A 6,316-nucleotide genomic window follows, 5' to 3' on the forward strand; every position below is an offset into this window, starting at 1 on the left:
TTCCCTAGGCTGCTCACCTTGTCTGCTGTTGGCCTTGCCCACAGTAGGTGTTCTGCTCTGAAAGAATGTCTGGAAGTGGAGGTCAAGTTCATAAAGGCTTTTTTGTTTTTTGGCGGGTGACACCCTGGGTCTCAGTACACCGTCAGTGACCGCAGAAAGGCTGGAGTGGCTGCCTGGTCCAGCTCTAGGGTAAATCAGGAGTTACTTTTGTCACCAAGCACAGGCCTCAGATGAGCTCTCCAGCTCTCTTTGAGGCAGTGGAACTGACTTCTGAGATGTTCTTAGATGCTCCGATAGATGAAGTCTGACTGCCTTTTTGTTCCCTTTCCAGATGCCTGGAATGAAACAGAAAGAGTCAGAGTGTGACAGTGTCTTCGAGGGATACTTTCAGATTGATGGAAGCAGGAAGACAGATCAGGATGGGCCTCATCTCAGAGGTTAGACAGCGTTGCTCAGTTTCTTCTGGAACGGGGCCTGTGTGGCACAAGTCGGGCAGGGCAGGGGTGGGTAGTGGGGAGGGATGCTTGGGCTCTGAGTTTCCACCTCTCCACGTGGCCCCCAGCCACCATCCTGGGCCATTTCCTTTGCTGGCAGCAGAACTGAACCATGAGAGGCAACACACAGACCTCAGGCGTCTTGAGGCTCTTCAGAAACATGAGGTCAGCCCTAGGGAATGAGGCAGCTTGGCAGGTGTCCAGGCAGCTACAGAGATGCTGTTTGTCAGGCTCTGGATTCCCGCTGACCCGCCTGCCAAGCTCTCGCGAGGGACAGGAAGTGCTTTGGCTCCCCCCGCCCTGGGGCCTGGGTATATCAGGGGCCCACTTCTGTAACGGTGTTGACTTTGTGCATGTCATGCCTCTGGCCGAGCTCAGAGCATCCCGGGGACGGGCTTCTGCCCTTTGGGGCTTAGAGGCGGCTGTAGTGGGTTGAGAAGCCACGTGGTGATGTGGCGGGAGCTTGCTGGGCCAGTGGCTGGGTTTTTATTTATCTTGGTCCTTCTGCAGAGTCGCCTGTGGCCTTGGACGTGGGACTTTACCACTCTGGGCTCCAGCTCCTTCCTCGATCAGCGAGGGGGCTAATCGTGTAAAGTGACAGCCACTTTCTCCTTCTTGCTTTCTTAATTTTTTACTGGAACAGTCTCTCCCTCGCCCTGTGTGGATGAGCTGTGATGGGTGTGAGCCAGCAGAAACAGCCTATTTTCTCTGATTTTACTAGGAGAGGGCTGGTGACCCAGGTCCGGTCCCTGAAATATAAGGGGATGTCTGTTAGGTGGGCTCTGAGAGGGAGTTTGCTCCCTTCTTTAAAAAGAAAAGAAAAAAAAAAAGATCAGGAACCTCACCTTCTTCTGGTCACTGACAGGTTGTGGAGCTGAGGCAGCCCAGAGGTGACAAAAGTCTTAAGGGATAAACAGCTGGCACACTGGTGATGGCTGTCTGGAAAAGCTATATTAAAAAAAAAAAAATGAAGCCTTGGTGACATTTCTGTTGAAGTCTTATGATTTGTTACACAAGATAATTAAACATCTTTGTTGTTTCAGCCACTACAAGTCAGGTATTCTTTTACTTGCAGCTGAATTCACTCTAATGGAGACATAGTAACATGAAAAAAATGCATTTGGGAATTCTATCAAAACGGTGGGATACAACATTCTGGCCAGATGGAGGTGACAACCATGTCAGAATTGTGTGTGTGTATAAACAGGGGCAGGAAGAAAATCCAGAGAACTGAGAACAGGGGCTTTGTGGTGGCTTTTCTCTTACCCACCCTGCCTTGTGCTGAAGTCTCCCAGCTGATATTAGTAATGGTAACACCACGACCATCAGACCAGGTGCTTTATAGCATCGTCTTGGTACCACTTACACGACTGCTGCACGCGGAAGGTGCTGTGATTGCCCTCGTGTTATCCATGAGGGGAGGCTGCAGAGCTCACATTTAAACCTGTGTCCCTCTCCAAAGCTGGGCTGTGCCTACTTGGATGCAGCCGGTCATCCTCTGGCCATGAGGCTTCTGGGGCTCGCCTGGGGGAGGACGGCTAGGAGCACAGGCGGGGGGCCAGGAGGAGATGGTATAAGGAGCCGCCTGGGGCCAAACTGGGCCCATCCAGCGTGTCAGAGATTGTTCCCAGAGAAAACCAATTCCACTCAGAAGCAGTGTGGATTTTTCTATTTATCTGTTTATCTAATGGGTACTTTGGTATAACAAACGAGTAATCGTTTCTCTTTGTAACACACCCTCCCTCCTTCTAGCCATGTGGTTTGCTTTTAGAAATACGTATCATCCCAATTTTGTTTAAAGCAAGATATGCCTGGAAGCTGACACCCTGAAGGGCAGATGTCCCTGGGCTGATGGTGCTGATAATAATAGAAATAACAGCTCGCACGTCCAGAGCCTTTACAGGCACCAGCATGAGCTCATAGTTTCTTAAATCCTTCCGGCAGTGCTACAATCATACCCTTTTCACAGAAAGGAAAATGAGGTTTTCGGAGGCTAAAAAAGTGTACCCAGCATCTCCCCGGTAGGTAGTGGGTGGGCTTTCTCCAAGGCCTGTGCTGGGAGCTACCATATTTCCTCAGCCAGCTCCTGGCCCATAGACATTCAGTTAGAATTCACTACTTCCTGTCTCCCTACGTCCTCACCTTCTTTCTGACTGGGACTATCAGGCTCATCCTCAACCCCTGCTGTCTGCAAGGGGAAGGGCGTAAAAGCTGGGGCCCCTAGTGGAGGAGGTAGACATGAAACGGTAATCTGTGAGGTCAAGGTTGTTTTCCAATGGGCCTGAGGGCTGAGGCGGGGGAAGATGAGGTCAGTGAAGGGGATGAGACCAGACTGCTTAGCAGGGCTGCTGTGTATGGTTCTGCAGGTTGTGCACTGTGCAAGGGCTTTGCATCTAAGGGGGTGTCTTGTACTTCATAGACGTGGTAATACATGGATGAGTGAATCTCTGATAGTTTTCTGGCAAATCGGGAGTAAAGTGTCTCTTTCTAATGGAATGGTATATTAGGACAATATTCTGACAGATGGAAAAAGATGTCTTGTGAAAGAAGTACCTTTCCCTAATTTGCCCAAAGCTTTGACTCTGGCCAAAAGAGTGAAATGCTAAGATTTTTTTTTTTTTCTTAACATCTTTATTGGAGTATAATTGCCTTACAATGTTGTGTTAGTTTCTGCTGTATAATAAGATCCTTGAAAGCAGGCCTTCAGTTTGCCATTAACTACATGCCCATGGGTCTTTCTGAGGCTTCAAGTGAAAGTGTCTTTCTAATTGAGCTGATCAGGCGGGTGCTGGGCACAGTTCTGCCCTAGTAGTTACTGGTGGACCAGGGGCTCCACTGGGATTAACCTTTTTAAGATTGCTCAAGTCATTTTAGACATCTTCTCTCGGTCTTACCTGACTTTTCCAGCTGTCCCGAGTTCCCTAGGGTTTCTTGTGCCCTGACAGTGCCTGTCCATGATGGTAAGTTGGCAGTTGTGCCTGTCCTGGGGCTTCTACGGCTTAGGCGCCAGAAGGCAGGGTGGTGGCCCAGGCTGGCACAGATGGAGTAGAGGCTTAAGCAAGTCATTGCCCTTCTCTGGGCCTCAGTTTTCTCTCCTTTAAAATAATTAGGTGGCCTAAGTGATTTCTTGGCCCTTTCCAGCTCTCAGGTTTATTTGTTCACCATCAGGGCTTTGGGCTGAGTGTGAATAAGACGTGCATACTTCTGAGCTCATGGAGCTTATACTCTGATGGGGGTGGACAGACAAGCAAACAGATGATGATACTTTGGTGGGAGACATTAGTTTCCTTTTGCTGCTGCAACAAATCATCACCAACATAGTGGCTCAAAACAGTACAAACTTATCTTACCGTTCTGGAGGTCAGAAGCCTGAACTGGGTCTCACTGGGCTAAAATCAAGGTGTCAGCAGGACTGTGTTCTTTTCCAGAGGCTCTAGGGGAGAACCTGTTTCCTTGCCTCTTCCGGTTCCTCGAGCCTGCCTGCATGCCTTTGGCTGTGGCCCCCTTCCTTCTTCAAAGGATTTTTTCTTCTGCTTCCCTCTTCTACTTTTTAGGATGCTTGTGATTACATTGGGCCCACCTGGATAATCCAGGGTACTCTCCCTATTTTAATGCTCTCAAATTAGCAATCTTAATTCCACCTGGAACCTTAATTCCTTTTTGCCATGGAAAGTAACATAGTCTCCAGGGTCTGGGAATTAGGATGTGGGCATCTTTTGGGGCCATTATTCTGCTTCTCACAGGAAGAGTACAGAGGACTGTGGGACCCCTTGGCAAGGGGCATCCAACCAACACACAGGGGACCCATGTGTCATGGGTCCCAAGACCTTTGAATATCCAGAGGTCAGCTGGGCTGGTGAATTGAGGTTTCCTTTGCCAGTTGGGACCTGACCCTGTAGGGTGAGGAAGCCCTACGCAGTGTATGTGTGTGTCCCTCAGGCAGATGGAAGGAAATTGCCTAGGGTCTGGGTTGCAAGAAGGGATGGTAAGCAAAGGAAGTGTATATGTGTGGGGTACTCTAAAACATAATAATGATGGCGATGATGTTATTTAATTTGTGGTTAAAACAAACAGCCAAGTACAACAAAAATTCCAAGCAACAACAGCGTGTGCATCTTTTAAATTTAGTGTACCTGAGATCCGATGTATTTTTCTGCAATTTGTTTTTTTTTTAATATAAATTTATTTATTTATTTATTTTTGGCTGTGTTGGGTCTTCGTTGCTGTGCATGGGCTTTCTCTAGTTGCGGCTAGTGGGGGCTACTCTTCGTTGCGGTGCATGAGATTCTTATTGTGGTGGCTTCCCTTGTTGCGGAGCATGGGCTCTAGGCATGTGGGCTTCAGTAGTTGTGGCTCGCGGGCTCTAGAGCGCAGGCTCAGTAGCTGTGGCGCATGGGCTTAGTTGCTCTGCGGCATGTGGGATCTTCCCGGACCAGGGCTCGAACCCATGCCCCCTGCCCTGGCAGGCGGATTCTTAACCACTGTGCCACCAGGGAAGCCCTGCAATTTGCTTTTTTCATTTAATACGTCTTAGGAGCTTTCCAGTTCAGTATATATAGCACCGCCTCATTCTTTTTAGCTGCTGTAAAGATGAACCATGGTTTATTTAAGGCATTGGTGTCAAACTCCCTGCCCTCCTCCTCCCTGTGTCTGGCAGGTGAACGCATATCTCTTGCTGAATCACTGATTGGGGAAAGTGCTCCCCAAGCTGGAGGAGCCTGTTGATGTTTTAGTTTTCATCAACTGTGCAAATCTTTTTTTTTTTTGCGTTACGCGGGCCTCTCTCTGTTGTGGCCTCTCCCGTGTGGAGCACAGGCTCCGGGCGCGCAGGCCCACCGACCATGGCTCACGGGCCCAGCCGCTCTGCGGCATGTGGGATCTTCCCGGACCGAGGCACAAACCCGCGTCCCCTGCATCGGCAGGCGGACTCTCAACCACTGCGCCACCAGAGAAGCCCAACTGTGCAAATCTTTGAGTCTTTTTGGTTTGAATGCGTCAGAGTCTGGTCTGGAAATCTACCCAAGATCATTGTTAGTGTGTTTGGCCAGGGGATCAGCTGCCCTCTGGAAACGCTCCCTGAGGGCCAGTCTGCACGTGCTGCCTCCAGCAGTCCTGTTCAGACTGTCTCCATGATGGTGGTTGCATGCTGATGGGACACTTACACTCTGGCCTCAGCCTCTGCCCAACCCTCCCTCGGCTCCAAACAGGCTGTGAATGTTCACACCTTTGCACAAGCTGTTTCTTCCGCCAGGGATATCCTTCCTTTTTCCTTTTTTGCATTTAAGGCTCAGCTCAAATGGCCCCTCTTGGGTAAAGCTTCCCCCGCTTCCCATCGGGGACGAGTTGGTCACTCTCTTCTCTGAGTGCCCAGAAGCTCTGTACCTGCTACATCCTGGTCACAAGGTAGGACCAACCACTGCTACCTGTCTGCTCCCCTCACCTGGTGGGGGCTTCTGGAGGCAAGGACCCCCGGTGCCCATCCTAGTGTCTGGCACATCGTGGGACTTTGCAAATGTCCACTGGATGCGAGAAGCTCTGTGACAGCAGGATGAAGGCGCTGGGCACAGGCAGGTGAGCAGAAATGAGTCTCCATGGAAGAGCTGAGAAACTGAGGTTAGGAGCCACGGGCTTTCCTCAGGGTGACTTCCTGTCATCAAAGTGGTCCTTTCAGGCTGGAACAAGACACTTAGAGCATCAGAGACTTGAGTTCAACTCAGATGAAATCTTGTCTAATTTCTAAAAAAAAATACTAAAGGCCGATGGCAGTTGTGTCCGTGATATTGATTTTACCTGTATCTGAAAAACAAAGCACCTTGGAGCAC

The sequence above is a fragment of the Lipotes vexillifer genome, unplaced genomic scaffold (genome assembly GCF_000442215.2).
Source record: "Lipotes vexillifer unplaced genomic scaffold, Lipotes_vexillifer_v1.1 scaffold240, whole genome shotgun sequence".
Classification (NCBI taxonomy): domain Eukaryota; kingdom Metazoa; phylum Chordata; class Mammalia; order Artiodactyla; family Lipotidae; genus Lipotes; species Lipotes vexillifer.